General features: G+C 45.1%; 1 protein-coding gene across 37 annotated transcripts in view; it reads right to left on the bottom strand.

Annotated features, from left to right (window-relative positions):
- RCBTB1 (RCC1 and BTB domain containing protein 1) overlaps nt 1–26,115 on the bottom strand; it is a 149,634-nt gene that overhangs the window by 46,565 nt on the left and 76,954 nt on the right. For 10 of the 37 annotated variants that reach the window (XM_078359002.1, XM_078359555.1, XM_054253164.2 and 7 more), the window contains exons 1-2: nt 7,026–7,137; nt 2,174–2,253 (exon numbers count right to left, since the gene is read on the bottom strand). The exons of 6 other annotated variants lie outside the window; for them this stretch is intronic. The gene's annotated coding sequence lies outside the window, so the exon portion shown is untranslated. Of the gene's footprint in view, nt 1–2,173; nt 2,254–6,431; nt 6,541–7,025; nt 7,138–26,115 lie in introns of those variants that run through there. 21 more of the 37 variants (XM_078359375.1, XM_078359183.1, XM_078359979.1 and 18 more) reach the window with 6 other exon arrangements.

The following is a 26,115-nucleotide window of genomic DNA, read 5'->3' as shown; positions in this document are numbered from 1 at the left end:
CCTTATGAAAAAAATTTATGGTTAATGAGCTATTGATAAAATCTAAGAGGCCTTGGAAAAAAGCACTACTGTATGCTAATGTGAACAAAATACAGTTATCTTTCAGTATCCGTGGGGGACTGGTTCTAGGACCTCCTGCAGATACAAAAATCCACAGATGCTCAAGTCCCTGATAGAAAATGGCATGGTATTTGCATATAACCTACACACATCCTCCCATATACTTTAAACTATCTCCAAATTACTTATAATACCTAATACAATGGCAATGATTGGTAAATAGTTTTTATGCTGCATTGCTTGGGGAATAATAACACAAAAATACTCTGTACATGTTCAGTACAAATGCAATTTTTAATATTTGCAATTTAAGGTTGGTTGAATCTGCAGATATGGAATCCATGGATACAGAGAGCTGACTTTAATAGCATACATTAATTCTTCTTCTGCGATGATTCCAGATACTAAGAATGCTAGGGACATCATAAAGAACAATACAATCATGGTCTCTGCCTCTGAGGAGCTGAAGGTCTAATGGAAAGTCAGATCCTAAGTAACTAGAAAACCAGAATGTGAATACAACTGGAATAATTAAGCAAATGGACGTACCACGCAAGCATATGGTCCACATGATGTATGTTAATGTGTCAAATGGGAAATAATTATGTGTAAACTAGTGACAACCACATAAAAATTGTATATATACAAGAAAACAATTACACAAAATCCCAGAAAACAAAATCCTCCATATTTCAGCAGATGATAAAATGTGAACCTTTCCTCCATGAAGATCATCCAGTTTCCTAGAAAAACAAGTGTTCTTCATAGACTTCTTCCTTTTCTACCAATAAGCGTTCTCATTTGAGCACAAAAGATGTAAGGGCATGACCATTTTTATTTCTGAATCCATTTAATTCTAGAAAAACATTCAAATAAGAGAGCTCTAGGGTGTGGGGTAAACTCTTTGGCATACAACATTACAACTTGCAAAAGCAATTCAAAAACCCTCTCAAGGTACAAAGAGCCAGATGTTACTGTTACCAATTTCTTCCATACTAATTCTGATGGACTTTTTGAGACTGAGCAAATGTTCAGTCTCATTGAGATACCATATATATTTCCCAGGTCCAGATAAGCCTCTAAGAATCAGCCTCAAACATTTTTAAATAAAAATAAAACTTAAAACCATTTCACTCATTCTATGGTATAAGAGCTGCAAATAATAGGCAAAGTTTTAAAGATGTGCTGAGACATTCACAATGAGTAATCCACTTCTCTCTTCTGCAAACACACAGAACTGCAAGAATGAAAGGGAAAGAAAGAATGCCTTGAATGTCTGACAAATTCCACAAGACTAAGGAGTCTGAGAATGTAGCCTTCTCCGAAACAGTTTGTCATCCTTCAAGCTGAAGCCACCTGTCCAGGTGAGTGAAGGTAATACCCACCCAACCTTCACTTAGACAACAGTATGACTAGTGTTTCAGAATTTTCTGATTGTGGCTACCCTTTGTTTCATAAGTTTTGTTCAAATTCATCACTAACTTAAGAGGAAAATGTAAGTTCCTATAACTGTCACTTCCCAATCACTAATTAAGTTATTTGACTTGAAGCACAACTTGCGATAATGCTCTGTAAGCATTTCTTTAGCCCCATCATCCAAAGGGGATGCTTTCATCTCATTCATTTCATCTCATCTCACTTCTGACATGACCCTGTGCTCAGATTAGAAAAACAAATGAAAGAAGTGGCAACAGCATGAGCAGTGAAAAATAACATATCCAGAGTTGTGAAGCTGACTTGATCTTATCAAAGTATTGCTTTTATAAGATACTGTTTTCAAAAGGAAACCAGAAAAGAAACATTAATGATTAGAAATAACATTTTTTTCTATAAGTCTGTTATTTGTCACACCAAATAAACAGGAGTCACAAAACAGAACAAAAAAAAAATAATGGGTCAAAGTTTAAAGAAATGGATAGATGGCTGGGTGCGGCTCATGCCTGTAATCCCAGCATTTTGGGAGGTGAATACAGGAGGTTCACTGGAACCCAGGAGTTCAAGATCAGCCTGAGCAACATGGCAAGACTCCATCTCTCAAAAATAAAGATTAGCTAGACATGGTGGTATGCGCTTGTAGTCCCAGCTACTCAGGAGGCTGAGGTGGGAGGATCACCTGAGTCCAGGAGGTTGAGGCTGCAGTGAGCCGTGTTCACACCGCTGTATTCCAGTCTGGGCAAGAGAGCAAGATCCTGTCTGAAAAAGAAAAAAAGAAATGGATAGAACATAATATTTCACTTTATTTTCCAAATGAATTCAAGACTGGAAGTGGGCCAAATTCAAATCTATTTATGGTCTCATGAATCTTTCCTGTGTGGGTATCGCAAAAGTGATTTCATCTATTAGTCTCCAGTTGTATGAAAAATATCAGATGTACCCTGCAATGACCTAAAATCAAACTGAAACTCCAGCAATGGACAGGCAGAACCATACACTATTAATTCAATAAATGTTCTTAGGTAAATAAGACACAGAGCCAACACCAACAGAAATTACATGGGGCGGGGGGATGGGGTGGATCTAGACATATAAACAGATGCTCACAACAGTGTGGCTGGACTCTGATGGGGAGGGTCAGATGCTGTGGAGGCAAGAGAATTGGGAAGTGTGCTTCCACTACCTGAAGAGAAGGAGGCGCCAGCAACAGTGAGCATGCATGCTGGTGAGGTTCTGGTGGAGAAACAGAAAGAAAGTCAGCATGGCTGCAGCCAAACAGCTCAGGCTTTATCCTAAGAGCTCCAGGTAATCCCTAAAGGGTCTTAAGCAGGGAAGAAGTATAAACAGATACAGGACTAGGAAAGATTACTTTGGCTAACCATAGAGACATAAGACGACAAAGGAGTGCTTAGAGGGAGTCCAGGAAAAGAAGGGATGGAAGCCCACACCAGGGAAACGGAGAAAACTGGACAAGGAGAAGCAAGAAGATTCTGCAACTGGCTAAATAGGACAGGGGGCACTGGATAAGCAGAAAGGCAGAGCCAAGGATCATAGGCAGACACTGAGCTTAAGTGTCTGCCTGTAATCCTAACTACAGCAGAGTACAGGAGGCCTCAAGACTGACAAGTCCTACTCTGGACATTTTGTTCCAGGTACCTGTGGGATATTAAAGTGGACAAGTCCCAACAGATGGATTTATAAATCTGAAGCTCAAGAGAGGTCTGGATTAGAGATTTGGAAATTTGGCATGAAATCACTGAGGAAAAAGCAAGTGGAATAAGAAGAGCAGAGTGTCTTGAGCAGAACTCTAAGAAACTTTGAACAGGAAAGGGACAAGGAGTACCCCCTAGAAGGGACTGTGAAGGAAGAGGTAGAGCAGGAGGTAAACCAGGAGAGCAGAGTGTCAGAGGCCTGGGGACTTGAGCATCACAGGCAAGAGTTGAACGCTGCTGAAACACCAAGAAAGGGAAGGGTGAGAAACTTCCATTGGGTTTAACAAGAATTACCAGTGATCTAACAAGAACAGTTTCATGGACGTTGTAGGTGGATGAAGCCAGACTGCAGCAGGTTGAGGCATATTTGAAACGAGAAGAAAAGAAAACCATGAGTATAAACAACTTGTTCAAGAAATTTCACTCAGAAGGAAAAAAGAAAGCAGGTAGTAATCACAGAATGAGACAGAGTTGAAGGACATTTTCTGTTAACCTTTTAATGTAAACATTGTTAGAGACTTGAACATGTTTAAGCTAATGGGAAGGAGCCAGTAGAAAGATCAAAGAGGAGAGGCCATAACAACTCAATGAAGTTCTTAAGAGAGTAGCAGGGAATGGGATCTGAAGCAGAAGTGCAAGAGATGGGCCGGGCATGGTGGCTCATGCCTGTAATGGCAGCACTTTGGGAGGCCAAGGCAGGTAGATCACCTGAGGTCAGGAGTTCGAGACCAGCAAGGCCAACAAGGTGAAACCCCTTCTCTACTAAAAATACAAAAATTAGCTGGGTGTGGTGGCGGGCACCTGTAATCTCAGCTACTCTGAAGGGTGAGGAAGGGGAATCCCCTGAACCTGGGAGACCGAGGTTACAGTGAGCCAAGATCACACCATTGCACTCCAGCCTGGGCAACAGGAACGCAACTCCATCTCAGAAAATCAAAAAGAACAAGTGCAAGAGAAACTGCAGAAGGGGCAAGTCTTCCCTTTCTTCCCTCCACAAGAGGAGGAGGAAAGGATGAATATGAGAAAGCCAGTTTAAAGGTTAGGAAGCCAGATGCTGGAGGCATACTCATTCTCTCCTTCTCCTTCTCCCTCTCTCTCCACTAGACTGTATTTTACATGCCCACCAGCAACGTACAACAGTGCTGCTTTCTCCAATATTTACTGTATGTCTTTTGTATTATGCTCATCCTAATGGATGGGAGGTGGTATCTTGTGGTTTTGATTGGCATTTGGGGACATTCTCTTCTGAGGTCACCTATTTTTCCCTGTGAAGAAAGAGGTAGGCTTTTTGTTGAGAGTAAGAGGGGAGGTGGCAATAAAAAGTGGAGTGGAGGCCAAGTGCGGTTGCTCATGCCTGTAATCCCAGCACTTTTGGAGGTGGGAGGATTGCTTGAGGCTGGAAGTTCAAGACCAGCCTGGGCAACATAGGGAGACCCTGTCTCTACAAAACATAAAAAAAATTAGCTGAATTTGGTGGTGCACATCTGTGGTCCCAGCTACTTGGGAGTGGGGAGGATGAGTTGAGCCTAGGAGGTTGAGCTATGATCACATGCCACCGTACTCCAGCATGGGCGACAAAGTGAGACCCTGTCTTAAAAAATAAAAGTGGAGTGGAGCAATTGGGGAAAAAACAGTGGAGAAGTCTGAAGCAGTCACTGCTCTTTATCTTTCCCATAAAGAGCACTGAGCAGAGAAACCTAGCAGGATAGTAAGACTGAGCCCAGAGAAGACTAGAGACCAGTCTAAGTCTCCCGTGACCTTTTCTACCCCAGGAAAGAGGTGTGTTTTTTTAAATCTGATCTGACACATAATTGATTTATATAATTATTTCCTTAACTGATCTCCTCTTCTAAGTCAATTCTGGCTAAATTCAGACAACACTCATACCCCTCTTGTGCATTCTTAAGGATGTACATAATATGTAACTTTTTTTTTTTTTGAGATACAGTCTCACCCAGGCTGGAGTGTAGTAGCACAATCTTGTCTTGCTGCAACCTCCGCCTCCCCAGCTCAAACAATTCCCGTGCCTCAGCCTCCTGAGTAGCTGGGATTACAGGCACGTGCCATCACGCTTGGCTAATTTTTGTAATTTTAGTAGAGATGGGGTTTTGCCATGTTGGCCAAGCTGGTCTCGAACTCCTGGCCTCATGTAATCTGCCCGCCTCAACCTCCCAAAGTGCTGGGATTACAGGTGTAAGCCACCACACCTGGCCAATATGTAACATTTTTAACTTTTTTAAAACCAGAAAATATTTTGAAATGTGTTCTAATGCCCTGCCTGGACTCTAGACTCTGTAAGGCCCCAGCTCCTTTCCTGTGCATGACTTACTATTTGATGTAGTACACACAGAAGGAATATCATCATCATCATAAAGGTCTTTCACTTTCCTTCACAGTTTCATCTACCCCACAAGGACTCGCAGGAAAAGAAGGATACTGTTTCAGACTTCCCAGCTCCCATGTATTAGGTGGAGCCACATTCTTGCTGCAACATACATATACCGGTACTCTTTAATTTTAAAATTTGCAAAGAATTTTTTAAAAGCTGCAAGCTTGAAAGCTTTGGGTTTTCATGGCCATTTGTTTTCTGAAGTTCACATAATTTTATCATTTGGATCACACACATAAATAATCACTTGCAAAAACTCTCTTTAAAGATTAATATGCTTACTCTTGAAGAAAAGCAGAAGAAGAAAAAGGATTCGTCTAGAGTATTAATAAATAGACTGGTATTCACACAATGGATTAAATGGATTAAAATCCATCCCACAGATGAACTGTTATATCAATAGAATCCAAATATACAGTTACATCCTCGACCCTGAAAGCAGTTTACAGGGGTGAAATTCACCCAGTGCTCACTTGAAATGACTCAAGTTTAAAGCATCTATAAACTTCCCTCAGGGTTCAATCATTTTTCCATTCCTTCCCGCATTACACACTTTGACGTTTTAATGTTATTAGCCCACAGTACACACCAGTTTCAGAAACTCAGTTTTTGTCCTCTAAGGGCTTTAATCCTCCCAAAAAAAGAATAGGGCAAAGGCAAAGATCATGAATCTGGTTTCCTAAAAGCATTATTACAAGACTGCTTTGTAAGATTGTAATCCCCAGCTGCAGAAAGTGCACAGAGTTCAGCAGATGGCTTGGAACTGTCTCATATGCAAATAAATTAAAAACAAAAGAGCACTAATGAGAGCAGAACAGAGCGTGCTCGTTAGTCACCTTAAAATAAACAGCAGGTAGGTAACTTCATCAGAGAGAGGATAAGGAAAACGTCATTCACTCAGTTCACCGCACGCCTGGATAAAGGTCCCCACCAACAGGATCCCCACTTTTGTGGATTCCGGGTCGTGGGGGAAAGTGAAACGATAAATAATACGGTTTGTGACAGCACTACTGTCAGGAGGCGAAGGAGAGACGCTAAGATCTTGGACAGGGCAGAATGAGGATGACGGCACCCACAGCAGTGAGCCTTCAGCTAACGAGCAAAATCGAGTTCATGCAGCTCAAAACAAAACAAAAAAAAAAGAAAAGAAAAGAAAAGAGGGAGCAGGGAAAACTTTCCCTCGCCTCTGCCCATCCTTCCCTCCTCCTCGCAGGAGGGCACAGTAGCTGAGGTGCTGGCGGGGTCCGGCCGGGGACCCCATCCCTCGCCCGGGAAGCAGCGCTGGCGGGGCCGGCCCGGGAGCCCGAGCGAGGGAGGCGGAAGGTGCCGGGGTAACTGGGCACACCCGGCCCGGCCTGCGGGGAAGGGAAGCAGGGGAAGGGCCGGGGGAAAGCGGCCTCCGCGAGCTCGACCCCGCGCCCACACGCTACCTGCGAGGCCAGCCGCACCGTCCCGCGGGACCGCAGGGATCTCCGAAGCTCCAGCGGGCGCAGAAGCAAGAGAGAGCGGCAGTGCCCACCGGCAAGAAGGGGAGGAGCGCCCGCGCGCCCGGGACTCGCCGGGTCACGTGGCCCCGGTCGCTTCACGTGACTCGGCTCAGCGCGCGCCCGGGACGCGACCCAGCTCAGCAGCCCTCTCGGCCCCGGGCCCGGTCCCGGCCGAACCTAGACCCCGACTTCTTTAGAAGCTAGTTGGCTGTCTGAGTTCCGCCCCGAGGCCCTGCCACTGGAGAGTCCCGGTGAAACCCGGTGGCTGCTGCCGGGACTCACAGGCTTTTGTCCCGGAGGAACCAGGAACGCGCGAGGCGCGGGCTCCTGCTGTGCTCCCCGGGATGGCTTGGCTGTGGGAGAGTCGGCCTCCCACCCTTAAAGGCCTAGGACGGAAAAGCGACCGAGAAACTTAGCTCCTTGCCCACTCTAGGGCGCACCTGGCCCCGGGCACCACCCAAGTGGTGCTGCCTGGGGCTGAAGACCGCGGAGCGGAGACGCGTTTGTTTCACCTGAAGACGCGCCTCTCCCTCCCCTGCCCCCACCTGGTGATTGAAAGCACTTAAGGCAGGCCAGGGGCTAGGAAAGGTGGCAGCTGGACAAAGTTAAGAAGGAGGAGGAGATGAGACACAGGTCCTGGTATTGGAAGAAGGGCAGAGGTACCTCAGAAGCAGGTCATCGAGGTTGGAAGGGACCCAAGAGGGCATCTGATCCAACCCGATTCCTGTTATCAGTGAGTAAACTGAGGCTGGGAGTCGGACTGCTACAAGCCGCTCCAGCCTATCACCTATTAATATCATAGTCACCTTTATAAAATACCGTACAGCTCTCGGAGAACTCCCAGTTGGCGCTGCAGGATAAAATCCAAACTTGCTGGCATAGCATTCTAGGCACTCTTGCTCAAACGTACCTTTCCCATTTGAGCTTCTAGGAATAAACAGAAAAGCATTTCATTTTCTAAATAGCACCAAACAACTTGACTTTTGGTAACTGGAGTTCACACTGAGGTCTGTGGGGGTAACTAGGAGAAGGACAGCGGAGGGTGGGGAGTTGGGGAGGGATAACATGGGGAGAAATGCCAGATATAGGTGATGAGGAGGAAGACAGCAAACCACATTGCCATGTATGTACCTATGCAACAATCCTGCATGTTCTTCACATGTACCCCAAAACCTAAAACGCAAAATATATATTTTTTAATTTAAATAAAAATTTTTTAAAGCCCTACTGTCTTTAAAAAGCCCATCTCTTGCCACTTCCCCAACATTGCTCGAGGCTCTGACTACGAAAAAGTTCTGTTTCCCTTGACTATCCAACTTTCTATGGATTATTTACTTTTTCCCTAAGTTTCTTTACTCCCTTTGGCTTTGCTCATTCTTTTGTCTCTATCTAAAATGTTCTGCATCACCACCTCCCCTACTTAAAGAAAACCAGAGCCAGGCAGTAGGTAAAATGGTAAAGGATGTTATTAAGAAACTAATGCAGTAAGAGAATTGAGTTCAGTTCTGTATCTATTCTGAGGTCTCCCCGCTGTTGCACTAGTTCCTGAATAAAATGTTTTTATCACTTCAACTACTGCTTGGCTCTGGTTTTCTTTAACAGTCGCCAAAGTACACATCAGTTTCCTACTCATCTTTCAAAATCCAGGTCAAATACTGTCTACTCTTGGCTTCCCTGCATCCTCTTCCCTGATTTTTTTTTTTTTTTTTTTTTTTTTTGAGACGGAGTTTCGCTCTTGTTACCCAGGCTGGAGTGCAATGGCGCGATCTCAGCTCACTGCAACCTCCGCCTCCTGGGTTCAGGCAATTCTCCTGCCTCAGCCTCCCGAGTAGCTGGGATTACAGGCACGTGCCACCGTGCCCAGCTAATTTTTTGTATTTTTAGTAGAGACGGGGTTTCACCATGTTGACCAGGATGGTCTCGATCTCTTGACCTCGTGATCCACCCGCCTCGGCCTCACAAAGTGCTGGGATTACAGGCGTGAGCCACCGCGCCCCGCCTTCCCTGATTTTTTTTAGCAATTGAAGTTCATTCAGACAATGTCAGCTGCAACTTCCTCCCTGATATCCAGAATACTATATACATTCTGATACACCTCACATTGTCCAGAAAAAGACTGCACATTTCCTCTAAGAGGTGAATTATCTATTGCTATCTTCTCCCCTAGATTATAAGCTCTTTGAAACAGGACTCTGCTGGGTTTAGAACAGTGCCTGGGATGTGATAGACCCTTAATAGGCACTGAATGAAGTGGCTTGCCCAAAGTAGTGGCAGTTCAGTGAATTTACTAGAAGAGGCCTGTTTAGCTCAAAGAAACTGTAATCAGTTTCTTTTGGATACAACCTGATCAAAAGAACTTCTGTAAAACATGTTTGAGAGAAAAATGAGGGCATGGGGTATGAGTCATCAAATATGTCCTGAGCGCTCACTACTTATGCGTCAGATGCCATACTTGGAGCATCTTGGAAGATAAAAGCTGAATGAGACATGGTTGCTGACAAGGAATGTGTAGTCTGGTTCATTATTCCAGTACAGGATGAAAAATATCATGATACAAGGTGCTAAGTGAATTCAAACCAGGGAACACAAATCAGGGAGTCAGGGAGAAACTTCGTGGGAAGGCCAATTTGGAGGACAGGAAGTAGGTAAGAAGAGAGGAAAAAACATTCCAGGAGAGAGCAGTGTGTTCAAAGGTAGTGAGGCATGAAACAGTACTATTTGTTTAGTAAAAAAAACAAATAGGTAGGTGCAGTGGCTCACACCTGTAATCCCAGCAGTTCGGGAGGCCAAGGCAGGCAGACTTGAGGCTAAGAGTTCAATACCAGCTTGACCAACTTGGCGAAACCCTGTCTCTACTAAAAATACAAAAATTAGCCAGCTGTGGTGGTGCATGCCTATAATCCCAGCTACTCAGGAGGCTGAGGCACAAAAATCACTTGAAGCCAGGAGGCAGAGGTTGTAGTGAGCTAAGATTGCACCACTGCACTCCAGCCTGAGTGACAGAGTGAGATTCTGTCTAAAAAAAACAAGTAACCCTATATTGATGCCTTGATGACTTCATTTACCTCTAGGATGAAGAAAACCTAATTAGGTTAATTTTAATATACTTGAAAGAATGACACATTTACTGGTATTGGTGTTATTTATCGTATTGAATAACTTTCTATCAGGCAATTCATAGGATCTGCATCTAAAATTGGCATAGGCCAGGTGCAGTGGCTCATGCCCGTAATCCCAACACTTTGGGAGGCCAAGGCAGGTGGATCACTTGAGCCCAGAAGTTGGAGACCAGCCTGTGCAACATAGCAAGACCATGTCCCTATAAATAAATAAGAATAAAACTGGCCTGGACTAACATGAGGTGATTTTTTTAACCTTTTTATCCAGCCTCAAAAGCTTTTTATGATTATTATCTAAAAATAGCAAAATTACTTATTCCAAAGAAGATGATGATTTTTTTTTGAGACAGGGTCTTGCTCTGTCACTCAAGCTGTACATGGCATGATCATAACTCACTGCAGCTTTAACCTCCATGGGCTAAAGTGATCTTCCCACCTCAGCATCTGGAGTAGTTGGGACCACAAGTAAGTGCCACCAGGCTGGGCTAATTTGTATTTTCTGTAGAGACAAGGTTTGCCATGTTCTCCAGGCTGGTCTCAAACTCCTGAGCTCAAGTAGTCTGCCTACCTTGGCCTCCCAACGTGCTAGGATTATAGGTGTGAGCCACCACACCTGGCCCCAAAGATTAATTTAGAGTACTCTAAACTTTTCCTACAGGGCAAAAATAATTCAATTTACAGGTAACACTTTAAGATAGAAACTAGCTTCACCTCCTGCATATAGAAGGGGAAAAGCACTCCTCTTAATGCTAATGCATGATTATGCTGGGAAAAGTACCTGTCAAGAACCTAATAAAATATTGCAAGATTTGTCTGGGCACAGTGGCTCACACCAATAATGGGAGGCCAAGACAGGCAGATCACTTGAGGTCAGGAGTTTGATACCAGCCTGGCCAACTTGGTGAAACCCTGTCCCTACTAAAAATACAAAAATTAGCTGGGCATGGTGACGGGCACCTGTAATCCCAGGTACTCAGGAGGCTGAGGTGGGAGAATTGCTTGAACCTGGGAAGCAGAGTTTGCAGTGAGTCCATTGTACTCCAGCCTGGGCAACAGAGTAAGACTCCATCTCAAAAATTAAATTAAAAACTTAAAAATTAATAAAATTGTTTCCTTGTCCTTTAGCAGGCAAAATAGCTTGGTGTGTGTGTGTGTGTGTGTGTGTGTGTGTGTCTGTGTGTCTGTGTGTGTGTGTTTTGACACAGGGTCTCGCTCTGTCACCCAGGCTAGAGTGCCATGTCATGAACTCAGCCCACTGCAACCTCCACCTCCTGGGCTTAAGCAGTCTTCCCACTTCAGCTTCCCAAGTAGGACTACAGATGCACACCACCACACCTGGCTACTTTTGTTTATTGTTTGTAGACACAGGATCTCACTGTTTTGCCCAGGCTGGTAGTGAACTCCTTAATGCAAGTGATCCTCCCGCCTCACCATCCATAAATGCTGGGATTATAGGCGTGAGCCACTGCACCCAGCCCAGGAGAGCTTCTTAATTATAGAATTTCTTCGTGGTCCACATCAGCTGACAATGAAATGTATAATTTTTATTCATCAGCAATCGTCCTCGTTCCACCTGCATTTAGCTGTGGTAGCACTGTGGCTTGTTAGGAGGCCATCTTCTAGTGGGAGATATGTAGTCTTTAGTGAGACATAGAAGTTCTGACCACAATTGACTACGAAGCAAGGCTGATCTTCTGAATGTTAATATGCATCTTGAAGACTTCTTAGAGTGACTCCAGGATGACAATGGAGGTAGTAAGAATATTCTCAGATGGGGCTTGACTCACTCATTTGGAATATTAAAGTTGAAGTTACCTGGGACAAACTCGATGACACTATGAGGAAACAACCAGAGAAATAACGCGATGGTGGACAACAACCCTTCTAGCCTTGGTTTCTTCAAAACGTTAAATTTAGGGCGAAGGCCAGGCATTGGCGGCTCATGCCTGTAATCCTAACACTTTTGGAGGCCAAGATGGGCAAATTACTTGAGGTCAGGAGTTTGAAACCAGCCTAGCCAACATGGTGAAACCCCGTCTCTACTAAAAATGTTTTTAAAAATTAGCCAGGTGTGGTGGTGGGCACCTGTAAATCCAGCTACTTGGGAGGCTGAGGCAGTAGAATCACTTGAACCCAGGAGGCGGAGGTTGCAGTGAGACGAGATGGCGCCATTGCACCCCAGCCTGGGCAACATGAGCACAACTCCATCTTAAAAAATTAGAATTAAAAAAAAAATGTGGGAGGAAAAAAAGAGGAAGACTGTTTTAGATTTAAAGAGCCTAAAGAGGTGGGAGCTGCCGCTGCGCTCTGAGCTTGCAGGCCCCGCGTCGCCGTCGCCGCAGCTGCCCACCATGGCGCTTCCCCGCCAGCCGCCCCAGGCAGTGTTCCTGCCGCGGCCTCGCGGCGATGACCACCAAGATCTACAGAGTACAACCCGTGCGCGACAGCAGCTCGGCAGTTATCTGGGTGACTTTTGAATATGACGGCTCCACCATTGTCCCCGGCGAGCAGGGAGCGTAGTACCAGCACTTCATCCAGCAGTGCACAGATGCCGACCAGTTGCTTGCCTTCGTGCGCTTCACCACCTGGCATGCCATGAGCAAGAGGTCCAAGTTCGCCCTCATCACATGGCTCAGTGAGAGTATCAGCGGGCTGCAGTGCGCCAGAATTGGGATGGACAAGACCCTGGTGAAGGAGGTCGTATAGAATTTTCCTAAGAAGTTTGTGATCAGTGATCGGAAGGAGCTGGAGGAAGATTTATTTCATCAAGAGAGAGCTGAAGAAGGTGGGCGGAGCAAACTACGAGGCTCAGACGGAGTAACCCCAGACCACCACCACCGCCCCCTCCCCCGCCGCCCCTTGTCAAAGTCATCTGCCTGCTCCCCAGGGGGAGGGGACCGCTGGCCTCAGCTACTAGCCCACCAGCCCACGAGGGAGAAAAGAAGCCATGAGAGGCAGCGCCCGCCACCCTGTGTCAGCAGCCCCCACCTTCCTGCTTCCCTTACAACCCTGCTGTGTCCTATCTTGTGATGCTCATGGAACCTCTTTCTTTGTTCTTCTTTTTCTTTTCTCCTCTTCTTTTTTGTTCTAAAGAAAAATCATTCTGATGCAAGGTCCTGGAGGTGCCTCCTGCAGTGACCCCTTTTCCTGGCATTTCTCTTACATGCAACAAGGTGTTCCTAGTGGGATCTGCATGACCTCACGTTGCTTTCTGAGCCCGGGGCATGTTTTGCCATCTCAGTTTTCTTGGGCCCCGTTTCCTGTATACCAACTGAGGGGCAGCTGGGCCAGGAGCTGCGCCTGGTGCCTGCAGCCTTCATAAGCACACTCATCCATTCCGTAGTCAGGCCCAAACCTGGAATCTGCCCCAGGCTCCCTCATCCCGCCTCCATCCAGTAGCCTAATCTGCATGTCAGCAGAGGCAGGATTGCTTCATGGTGAGGTTAGATCTGGCTCAGACTGCATAAGAAGAGATAAAATTTGCCTTAAAACTTGCCTGGCAGTAGCTTTGCTGCATGACCTGAAACCACCAGTTCCCACACTCTTGACCAAAATTTCCTTGTGACACAGAGAAGGGCAAAGATCTGAGCCCAGAGTTAACAGAGAGAGTATTTCAGGTTTACTTCAAGGGCCCCCAAAGCAATGAGGACGTTAGGGAGAGAGTCCCAGGGTGAGGACTGGAAATTTAAGGAGAGCTGGGAATGGATCCCTTAGGTTCAGGAAACTTCTGTGCAAGCTTCGAGGATGGCTTGGGCCGGAGGGCTGCTCCCATTGCGTGCTAGCTGTGAGCTGAGCAAAGCCCTGGGGTCATAGTACCCTGAAAGCCTGCGGCTTCAACCCTAGACCTGCACCACACATTCAAAAGGATCAATTTGCTTTGTTTTTAAGAAAGATGAGATTGGCTTGGGTCTTCATAAGCACGTTTTATATAGCTCTTTTTCTCTTTTCCCTTGCTCATTTTGGTTTGGGGAAGAAATTTGTACTGTGTTGGGATTGTGAAGAACATCTCTGCACTCAAACAGTTTACAGAAATAAATTGTTTTTGTAAAAAAATTTTTTAAAAAATAAGAGACTAAAGAAACATGATATTTAAATACAGTGTATGAACCTTGGATAGAATCCTGGTTCCAATTTTATTTGTTAAGAGATGGCATCTCTGTCACCCAGGCTGGAGTGCAATGGCACCATCATGGCCCACTGCAGCCTCAAACGCCTCAAGAGATCCTCCCGCCTTGGCCTCCTAAAGTACTGAGATTACAGATGTGAGTCACCATGCCCAGACCCTTGGTTCCAATTTTTTTAAGCTATAAATGATATTTTGTAGAGAATCAGAAATTTAATATGGACTGGATATTAGATAGTATTAGGGGATTACTGGTGTTTTTGATTTTTTTTTTTTTTTGTCAATCAATGAGAGCATGTAACGTTGCTCAGGTTGGCCTTGAACTCATGGCCTCGCCTCCTCAAGTGCCAGGACAACTGGCCGGAGTCACGGTGGCCCCCGGTGTTTTTGATTTTTGTTTTTGTTTTTTTGTGAGACAGAGTCTCGCTAGGCTGCCAGGCTGGAGTGCAGGGGCGCTTTCTTGACTCACTGCAACCTCCATATCCCGGGTTCAGCCTCCTGCCTCAGCCTCTCGAGTAGTTGGAACTGTAGGCACACACCACCACGTACCACACCCAGCTAATTTTTGTATTTTTAGTAGAAATGGGGTTTCACCATATTGACCAGTATGCTCTCAATCTCTTGACCTTGTGATCTGCCCGCCTCAGCCTCCCAAAGTGTTGGGGTTACAGGCATAAGCATCCAGTCTACTGTTATTTTTTTAGATGTGGTAATAGTAATATTATAAATATCCTGGCTGGGCATGATGGCTTATGCCTGGAATCCCAGCCCTTTAGGAGGCTGAGGCAGGAGGATTGTTTGAGCTCAGGAGTCAGAGACCACCATGGGCAACATGGCGAAAACCAAAAATTATCCAGGTAAGATGGCACATGGCTGTGGTCCCAGCTCCTTGGGAGGCTGTGGTGGGAGGATTGCTTGAGTCCAGGAGGTCAAAGCCGCAGTGAGCGCTGATCGCACTACTGCACTCCAGCCTGGGAAACAGCAAGACCCCGTCTCCAAAAAAAAAAAAAAAAGAAAGAAAGAATGTCCCTATTTTTGTGAGCTGTATACCAGAATAATTAAGGACAGAGTATAATGAGGTCTACATATGGTTCACACAAAAAATTAACACTGTACATATCCATGTCCATAAAGAAAGAGAAAATATGGCAAAATGTTTCCAATTGTTATATCTAAGATCTATTCTTTATATGCTGATTTAAACTTTGAAATTTTCTTTTTTTTTTTTTTTTGAGTCTTACTCTTGCCGAGGTTGGACTGCAGTGGCATGATCTTGGCTCACTGCAACCTCCAACTCTGAGGTTCAAGAGTCTGTCATGCCTCAGTCTTCCCAATAGCTAGGACTACAGATGCGTGCCATCATGCCTTGTGAATTTTTGTATTTTTAGTAGAGACAGGGTTTCGCCATGTCGGTCAGGCTGGTCTTGATCTCCTGACCTCAAGTGATCCATCCGCGTTGGCCTCCCAAAGTGCTGGGATTACAGACATGAGCCACCACGCCTGGCTAAACCTTGAAATTTTCATAGCAAAATATTATAAGGTGGGATGAGATGTGCTCTTTATATTTGAAACTAAGAAAGCAGGATATTTCAGTAATTTATTCATAAAAATCTTTTGAATGCCTGCCAGGTACTAGGCACTGTAATAAGCTCTGGGTGTACTTGGTAATTAAAATAGTAATGTTTCCTTTCATAAATGTTATGCTGCATCTCTCCTTTAAGACTGAAGGATTTATTCCTCCAGCTTTTGGGAAGCTTGTATGCTGACAGCCTTCTTCAGTGATTGTCTTGCTAAAGAAAACTGCCTTTTTCAAGGTCCAGCCACCTTCTAGAGGCAGCCTGTAACAAATGACTGTTCAATGTGGGACTGTTTTTTTGTTTGTTTGTTTGTTTTTTGAGACAGAGTTTCGCTGTTGTTACCCAGGCTGGAGTGCAATGGCAGGATCTCAGCTCACCACAACCTCCGCCTCCTGGGTTCAAGCAATTCTCCTGCCTCAGTCTCCCGAGTAGCTGGGACTAGAGGCGCGTGCCACCATGCCCAGCTAATTTTTGTATTTTTAGTAGAGACGGGGTTTCACCATGTTGACCAGGATGGTCTCGATCTCTTGACCTTGTGATCTACCCGCCTCGGCCTCCCAAAGTGCTGGGATTATAGGCGTGAGCCACCACACCTGGCCAATGTGGGACTGTTAAGACCTGATCCACGGTGGCTCATGCCTGTAATGCCAGCACTTTGGGAGGCCAAGGTGGGGGGATCAACTGATTCCAAGGGTTCAAGGCCAGCCTGGCCAACATGGTGCAACCCCATCTCTACTAAAAATACGAAAAATTACCTGGGTGTAGTGGCTCACGCCTGTAATCCCAGCTACTCAGGAGACTGAGGCAGGAGAATCACTTGAACCCAGGAGGCAGAGGTTGCAGGGAGCCAAGATCGTGCCACTGCACTCCAGCCTGGGCGACAGAGCAAGACTCCATCTCAAAAAAAAAAGACTTTCTCACCTTCTCAAGGAACATCTCTGAAGAGTCCTTCCAGCTTTAGAACTCCCCACAGTGTTGGCTGAGGCCTGGCTGTGACTGTACTATAGCCTACTTTCTCTTTCTGTCAATTTTGCTTCCATCTTCTTCCCCATAGGTCCCAAGGGCATCTACCATTGAAGAGGCGGTAAATAACCAACTGGAATGACTCAGTCAGTTGATGTCAGCCAGCTTTTTCATCAGCCACCCTAGTCCTGACACAATGGATTCATAAACAGAGGAGACATGGAAGCAAAGAAGGAGGCTATCCATGGGCCCAACCACATGATGTCCCACTTACCAATGTTAATCTAGCTAGTGTCACAGCCAAATAATCACCGTGACACCAGTAGAAACCATTGCTGAAACCCAATACAACAATATCTCTTGAAGATACCAGCCAGCCACTTAATGGCAGGTTGACCATATTGAACTTTTTCCATAATGAAAGGGGCAGCTATTCATTTTCACAGGAATAGGCAGGTATTCTGTGTATGGGTTTGCCTTTTCTGCCTGTAGAGTCTCATCTGACATGACCATCCAAGGGCTTATGCTGTATTTAATCTACCAGTGTGGCATTCCACATATCACTGCAGCAGACCAAAGGACCTACTTTACAGCAAGAGACATATAGTGATGGGCACATAACCATGGAATCCACTGGACCTATCATATGGCACACCACCCAAGCTACTGGCCTCATAAGCAATGGAACAGCCTATTGAAAAGTTGGCTAAAGTGCCAGCTTGGAAGTGATACCCTGTGAGAATAAAGCACCACCCTTGGAATGCTTTTTCACTGTTGGTGGGAGTGTAAATTAGTTGAACCACTGTGGAAGACAAGTGTGGCAATTCCTCAAGGATCTAGATTTGACTCAGCAATCCCATTAACTGGGTGTACACCCAAAGGATTATAAATCATTCTACTGTAAAGACACATACAGACTTATGTTTACCGCAGGACTATTTACAATAAAAAAGACTTGGAACCAACCCAAATGCCCATCAATGATAAACAATGGATGAAGAAAATGTGGCACACATACAGCATGGATGGAATAATATGCAGCCATAAAAAATGAGTTCATGTCCTTTGCAGGGACATGAATGAAGCTAGAAGCCATCATTCTCAGCAAACTAACACAGGAACAGAAAACCAAACACCACACGTTCTCACTCATAAGTGGGAGTTGAACAATGAGAACACATTGACACAGGGAGGGGGCTTGTCGGGGTGTCGGGGGCAAAGGGAGGGAGAGTATTAGGACAAATATCTAATGCATTCAGGGCTTAAAACCTAGATGACAGGTTGACAGGTGCAGCAAACCACCATGGCACATGTTTACCTATATAACAAACCTGCAAATTCTGCACATGTATCCCAGAACTTACAGTAAATTTTTTTTTAATTCTTTTTAAAGTACTAAACTCCAGGATGCAGTAATGCCCCACGTCAATCACCATTATATAGTGCTGTATCCCCAAGAGAATACCTGGGCTAGGAATCCATGGTGTGGGAGCAGCTGTGTCCCCACTTGCTAGCAGTCCCCGTGGCCCACTTGAAGAATTTGTGTTTTCATCCCCACAAATGCAGCACACAGGGTCAAAGGTCTTGGTTCCCAAAGGGGAAACATTTCCACCAGGGAACACAGCAAGAGTCTTCAGTGAACTTTAAGTTACATGATTATCCAGGCACTTTAGGCCAAGGACCAGCAGGCAAGGAAAGGATTCCTGGTTGGGGTGATTGACTCTTACCATCAAGAGGCAGTCCAGCTGTTGTTACACAATGGAGGCAGGAAGCAGATGTCTGATACACAGATCATCCACCTGGACATCGGTTAGTACCACCTTGCACAATTTTGATGGCAAATGGACAAGTGCAGCAGCTACAGCCTGGGAAGGTATGGCCAACAGGAACCGGAATGCCTCCATTTTGACAGTCTGAGTCACCCCACTAGGAAAGTCACCTAAACCTTCACAGGGACTCATTGATGTTGAGGAGAATCTAGAATGAACAGCAGAGAAGTGGGGGGCGGGGCGGGGGGATGAATATCAGCTATAGCCTCAAGACCAGCTGCAGCTGCAAGGGGGGCTGTAGTTCATCCTACCAGCCTTCCTTTTACAAGTCAACCCCAGGAAGAGGGGCCCACCAGCGTCCCGAAGGAGCTGCTCCCAGAACTCTTGTAATATCTGAGTAACACTTGCTGTATTAGGCTGTTCTTGCATTGCTATAAAGAAATATGTGAGATTGGGTAAACTTTTTTTTTTTTTTTTTTTTGAGACGGAGTTTCGCTCTTGTTACCCAGGTGGGAGTGCAATGGCACGATCTCGGCTCACCACAACCTCCGCCTCCTGGGTTCAGGCAATTCTCCTGCCTCAGCCTCCTGAGTAGCTGGGATTACAGGCACGCGCCACCATGCCCAGCTAATTTTTGTATTTTTAGTAGAGACGGGGTTTCACCATGTTGACCAGGATGGTCTCAATCTCTTGACCTCGTGATCCACCCGCCTCGGCCTCCCAAAGTGCTGGGATTATAGGCGTGAGCCACCGTGCCCGGCCCGAGACTGAGTAATTTATAAAGAAAAGAAATTTAGTTGGTTCACAGTTCTGCAGGCTTTACAGGAAGTGCAGCGTTTAAAAAAAAAAAAAGTGTAGCATTGGCTTTCTGTTATGGTGGAAGGTGAAAGGGGAACAGGCACGTCACATGGTAAAAGCAGGAGCAAGTAAAGGAAGCAGGGGAGATGCCACACACTTTTAAAACTACCAGATCTTGTGTGAACTCAGAGCAAGAGCTCACTTATCACCAAGAAAATGGCCCAAGCCATTCATGAGGGACCCCCCACTACCCCAGCCCCATGATCCCAACACCTCTCACCAGGCTCCACCTTCCAACATTGGGGATTACATTTCAACCTGAGATTTGGGTGGGGGCAAATATCCCAATGGTATCACGTGCTGTGGACTGCCTTGCCTAGGTCATAGCTGTCATTCCTCTTGGGACAGCTTCAGCTGAAGAGAGCTGCCTCAGTCCAAGGCCTGTGCCAGGCAGCTAGTGTCCGCTGACTGATTGATGCCCAATCCTATTTCCTTTTGTTCAATGGGTGTTGATTAGAGTGGTCCCTCATAAACTTCCTACATGCTAATCTCCATCTCGCAGTTGGCTTCTGAGGAACATATTATCTGTGACAGTCTCTCCATTGTAGATTACAGTTTGCAGGATAAGACAGCAAACAAGCAAACCAGATTTGTGATTTCTACACTGAAGGAAATGAACAAGATGCAATGATAGCAGATAACAGGGGAGGTGTACTTGGAAGAGGTGACACTTAAGCCAAGAACTATAAACAGATAGAAGTCAGCCATGTGAAAAGCAGGTAGGAGAGTGTCCCAGAAAGAGAAACAGCTCTGATAAAAGCTGGTCCCAAAGAGCTTGGCATATTTAAATACCACTCAAAGCGTTGTAATCTTTAAAAAAAAATTTTGTGGTCAGGCGCAGTGGCTTACACCTGTAATCCCAGCACTTTGGGAGGCCAAGGTGGGCAGATCACCTGAGGTCAGGAGTTTGAGACCAGCCTGACCAACATGGTGAAAACCCATCTCTACTAAAAATATAAAAATTAGCCGGGCATGGTGGCACATGCCTGTAAAAGCAGCTACTCAGGCGCCTGAGGCATGAAACACGTTTCAACCAAGGAGGTGGAGGTTGCAGTGAGCCAAGATCGTGCCACTACCCTCCAATGGCATGATCACAGCTCACTGCAGCCTTGACCTCCCCAGGCTCAAGTGATCTCCCACCTCCACCTCCCAAGTAGCTGGACTACGGGCATATGCCAGCATTAGGAGGATAGGCTGGGTGTGGTAACTCACACATGTAATCCCATTGTTTTGGGAGGCTGAGGCTGGAGGATCATTTGATCCCAGGAATGTAGGACCAGCTTGAGTTACAGAGCGAGAATCCATCTCTAAGAGAATAAAAAAGGAATTAGCCAGGCATGGTGGTGCATGCCTGTAGTCCCAGCTACTCAGGAGGCTGAGGCAAGAGGATTGCTTGAGCCCGGGAAGTTGAGGCTGCAGTGAACTGTGATCATGCCACTGCACTCCAGCCTGCTGGAAGACACAATGAGACCCTGTCTCAAAAAAACAAGAAAGAATAGAACATATTTTATGTAACAAGTTGTTAGATTTCTGACTTGAAAATTTTTAGACATATGGCATCCCCCATTTGTAATTTTGCACTGGGTCCTACAGATGTTCAGGATAGCCTGAAATCACGTTACCTACAAAGAAACAATGAGACCAAAAGCTGATTTCTTATTTCAAACAGTAGACAATGCATACAGGATAATACAAAATGATGAGGGAAAATATCTGTCAATTTGGAGTTCCCTTTCTAGTTAGGTATTCAAAACTGGTATTCAAAAGTGAGGATAAAATAGACATTTTCAAACCAAGACTTAAGAGAATTTCCCACTCACAGACCCTTGCTGAAAGAAGTTCTGAAGGATGTAGTGTATTTATTTTGAGACAGAGTCTCACTCTATCACCCAGGCTGGAGTGCAGTGGTGCAATCTCTGCTCACTGCAACCTCCACCTCCTGGGTTCAAGCAGTTCTCCTGCCTCAGCCTCCTGAGTAGCTGGGACTACAGGTATGCACCACCATGACTGGCTAATTTTTTCATATTTTTAGTAGAGACAGGTTTTCACCATGTTGGTAAGGCTGGTCTCAAACTCCTGACCTCAAATGACCTGCCTGCCTTGGCCTCCCAAATTGCTGGGATTACAGGTGTGATTCACCATGCCCGGCCAGGATGTAGTTTAGAAAGAGGAAAAATAAACCCAGCAGAAAAGATTAGGATTTGAGACTTAATGATGAGCAAAGAAATGGCTGATTTTTAGAGGATAAACACAGAGTGGAACTAGACTAGAACCTAGCAATCAAATGAAAAATGAAAGGCAAGATTCAGAGTTAAAACATTCTAAAATCTTTGTGATGTAAGGTATACAATTTAAACTTTTTCAGCTATAACTTTTTAATATTTTTAGAAAAACAATTTTTTGTGATGTAAGGTATACAATTTAAACTTTTTCAGCTATAACTTTTTAATATTTTTAGAAAAACAATTATTTTCTAGAGATGAGAGTGGGTCTCACTATGTTCCCCAGGCTGGTCTTGAACTCCTGGCCTCAAGCAATCCTCCTGCCTCAGCCTCCCTGCTAGGACTACAGCTGTGAGCCACCATATTGGGGCTCAGCTACAAATTTTAATATTTTTAGAGTAATTATCTGCTGGGTGTGGTGGCTCACGCCTATAATCCCAGCATTTTGGGAGGCCGAGGCAGGCAGATCACAAGGTCAGGAGTTCAAGACCAGCCTAACCAACATGGTGAAATCCCATCTCTACTAAAAAGTAGCTGGGAGTGGTGGTGGGCACCTGTAATCCCAGCTGCTCAAGAGGTTGAGGCAGGAGAATCGCTTGAACCTGGGAGGCAGACGTTGCAGTGAGCTGAGATTGTGCCACTGCACTCCAGCCTGGGTGGTAGAGTGAGGAAAAAAAGTAACTATCTTAAGCAAATATTCAAAAAGAAAGAAAAAAGTGAATAGTTAGGATGAAAGACCCCCACTCCCTGAAAAAAGCAAAACAAGTTTAACTGGTAGTACATATAAAATAGTCCTCATTTCAATATGAAAAAAGGCACTAGGGCCAGGCACAGTGGCTCATGTCTGTAATCCCAGCGCTTTCAGAGGCCAAGGAGGGTAGATCACGAGGTCAGGAGTTCGAGACCAGCTTGGCCAATATGGTGAAACCCCATCTCTACTGAAAATACAAAAATTACCCAGGCATGGTGGCACTTGCTGTAGTCCCAGCTACTTGGGTGACTGAGGCAGAAGACTTGCTTGAACCCGGGAGCTGGAGGTTGCAGTGAGCTGAGATCATGCCACTGCACTCCAGCCTGGGTGACACAGTGAGACTCTGTCTCAAAAACAAAAAGAATCACTTGGTACCCCATTAAAAAAAAAAAAGAAGAAGAAAGAAAAAAGAGACTAGTTTATTTTTTGTAAAACTCCTCTATCCCAAACCACTGACTAAAATACCACCTCTGCCTCTATTGTCCCCCCAAAACAAGTTATTATTCATCCGTAAAGGAATCTTTATGAGAGGTATTGCACTTTATTCTTATAAAACTCCATGAAAAACAAACATTCACATGTTTGAGGAAATCACATAGACTTGGCTTTTAAATGAATGAGTCAGTCATCAACAGCTATTTGCATAAAACTTTACTCTTTTTCTCTGAGCAATACAAAGAAAAAAGGGCAGTCCCTCCCATGAAGGAGTTTACAATCCAATTAGACAGAAGTAAACTGTATAAACTCACCTGGAAATAAAACCTAGGACAGAAGACAGCAAATAGTAAGAGCCTGCAATTGGTATAAGCCTTACATGTCTTGGAAGGCTTTGACTCAATACATGAAATGTGAGCTTTAAGAGAAATAGAATTTCATTAGTCAGAGAAACTGGAGACTGGCATAAGCATAAAGCACTAAAAACAGCAAAAGGTGTTAGAGCCAAGAAGGAAGATATTTTCAAAAAAGAAGGGTAGCCCGGTGTGGTGGCACAGCTCTGGAGTCCTGTAACCACCCAGTGGGTTCATTTTGCTGGATGCCCAGGTGGAGCCCATTTATTCAGATAGGGGAGTCGCAATAAAGAGTTTAATTCATGCAGAGCTGGCTGACGGGAGATCAGAGTTTTATTATTACTCAGTCTCTTCGAAGATTTGGAGACTAGGGTTTTTCAAAGATAGTTTGGTGGGTAAACGGGGCCAGTGAGTCAGGAGTGCTGATTGGTTGGGACAGAGATGAAATCATAAGGAGTCAAAGTTGTCTCCTGCACTGAGTTGGTGTCTGGGTGGGAGCCACGGGACTGCTTGGTGAGTCCAGGTGGAGTCATTTGTCATCAGAAATACAAAAACCTGAAAAGACATCTCAAAAGGCCAGTCTTGGCCAGGCACAATGGTTCACACCTGTAATCCTAGCACTTTGGGAGGTCGAGGTGAGCAGACTGTCTGAGGTCAGGAGTTCAAGACCAGCCTGGCCAATATGGGGAAACCCAGTCTCTACTGAAAATACAAAAATTAGCCAGTCCTGGTGGCAGACACCTCTAATCTCAGCTATTCGGGAGGCTGAGGCAGGAGAATCACTTGAACCCAGGAGGCAGAGGCTGCAGTGAGCCAAGATCATGCCACCCTGCACCAGCCTAAAATTAAAATAAAAAAAATTAAAATAAAAAAAAGAAAATACAATCTTCACAACTTAATAACATACAGTATTTTTTCGAAAAGTTAATTTCCTAAACCATGTAGTTTAATGTGGTTTGATGTAGTCAAATCCAAGCATTAAAACTTGTTTCTTGAAAGGCGTGGTGGCTCACGTCTGTAATCCCAGCACTTTGGGAGGCTGAGGTGGGCGGATCTCCTGAAGTCAGGAGTTCAAAAACAGCCTGGCTAACATGGCAAAACCCCCTCTGCTAAAAATACAAAAATTAGCTGGGTGTGGTGGTGCATGCCTGTAATTCCAGCTACTCAGGAGGCCTCTGAGAGGATTGCTTGAGGCCAGGAGGCAGAGGTTGCAGTGAACCGAACTGCACTCCAGCCTGGGCGAGAGAGACACTCTGCCTCAAAAAAAAAAAGAGAAAGAAAAAGGCTGGGCTCGGTGGCTCATGCCTATAATCCCACCATTTTGGGAGGCCAAGGCGGGTGGATCACGAGGTCAGGAGTTAAAGATCAGCCTGGCCAATATGGTGAAACCCCGTCTCTACTAAACATACAAAAATTAGCCGGGGTTAGCGGCGCGCCTGTAATCCCAGCTTCTCAGTAGGCTGAGGCAGGAGAATCTCTTGAACCTGGGGGAGTGGAGTTTGCAGTGAGTCGAGACCGTACCACTGCACTCCAGCCTGGGCAACAGAGCAAGACTCTGTCTCGAAAATAAAAAAAGAAAAGAAAAGAAAAGAAAAGAAAAGAAAAAGAAAAAAAGAAACTTGTTTCTTGATGAAGTTTGTTTTCCTGAGTTTGCTGGGCGTGAAGAGGAAGTTCTTCACAGCGCAAGGCTGCCACCATGTGGCGTGGACCCAAACCTAGCATCTGTTAAACGTTCATTAACCACTCTAGATTTAATGCTGTCTAATAAGAAATTTATGTCCAGGTGTATTCTATAGGTTTAAGTCGTTTTTAATTTCAAGATAAATTTCTTCATTCAATTCTGAAATTATTGCAGTATTTCCAAACTGGCTACTGAAGTGACCACAATGTTTAAAATGTGATCCCGGCATATTCCCAAGAGGATTACTTCAGTGCATCATAAACGTGGAAACAAACTCAGCAATTTGTAGGATTTATTTCAGTTCACTCAAAAGGTGATCAATGAGCCAGATGAGAAGGCAGAATTCAGGCTGGGTGTGGTGGTTCATGCCTGTATTCACAGCACTTTGGGAAGGTGAGGTGGGAGGATTGGTTGAGCCCAGGAGTTTGAGACAAGCCTGGGCAACAGGGTGAGACCTTGTCTCTACAAAAAAATTTTAAAACTAAAAAAATGTAAAAAAAAAAAAAAGGAAGGCAGAATTCCTTGGAATGGAAATAGGTAGTGTGAAGAACTGTTCAAAAATGGATGAAACACCCTCATGGAAGGAGAGTCAGAACTTACAGTTTCCTAAAGTTTTAACAGTGTATAAGCCTACTATGTTCTAACATGCCAGGCTGACATTTCCAGTGCTCTCTCTACATTTACCAAGACAGGAATGACATCAGAAATTGTTTACAAGACTATAGGTCTAGCAGGTGGCTAAGAGGAAGTCTGGTATTGCTGCTGCATCTATTTTTATTTACGTATTCATTTATTTTTTGAGATAGTCTCATTCTGTCGCCCAGCCAGGAGTGTAGTAGCACAATCTCAGCTCACTGCAGCCTCTGCCTCCCAGGTTCAAGCAATTCGGCTCACTACAACCTCTGCATTCCAGGTTCAATTCTCCCGCCTTAATCTCCCGAGTAGCTGAGATCACAGGTGCCCACCACCACACCCGGCTAATTTTCTATTTTTAGTAGAGATGGGTTTCACCATGTTGGCCAGGCTGGTGTCGAACTCCTGGCCTCAGGAGATCTGCCCATCTCGACCTCCCAAAGAGCCGGGATTACAGGTGTGAGCCACTGTGCCTGGCCTTGGTATTGCTGCTGCTTCTAACATTTGTTTTTAATGATTGGTGGGTGGAGGCAGCAGTTATTAAATGTC

Source organism: Callithrix jacchus, chromosome 1 (assembly GCF_049354715.1).
Source record: "Callithrix jacchus isolate 240 chromosome 1, calJac240_pri, whole genome shotgun sequence".
NCBI classification, from domain to species: Eukaryota; Metazoa; Chordata; class Mammalia; order Primates; family Cebidae; genus Callithrix; species Callithrix jacchus.
This window is presented reverse-complemented; position numbering and strand designations above follow the sequence as displayed.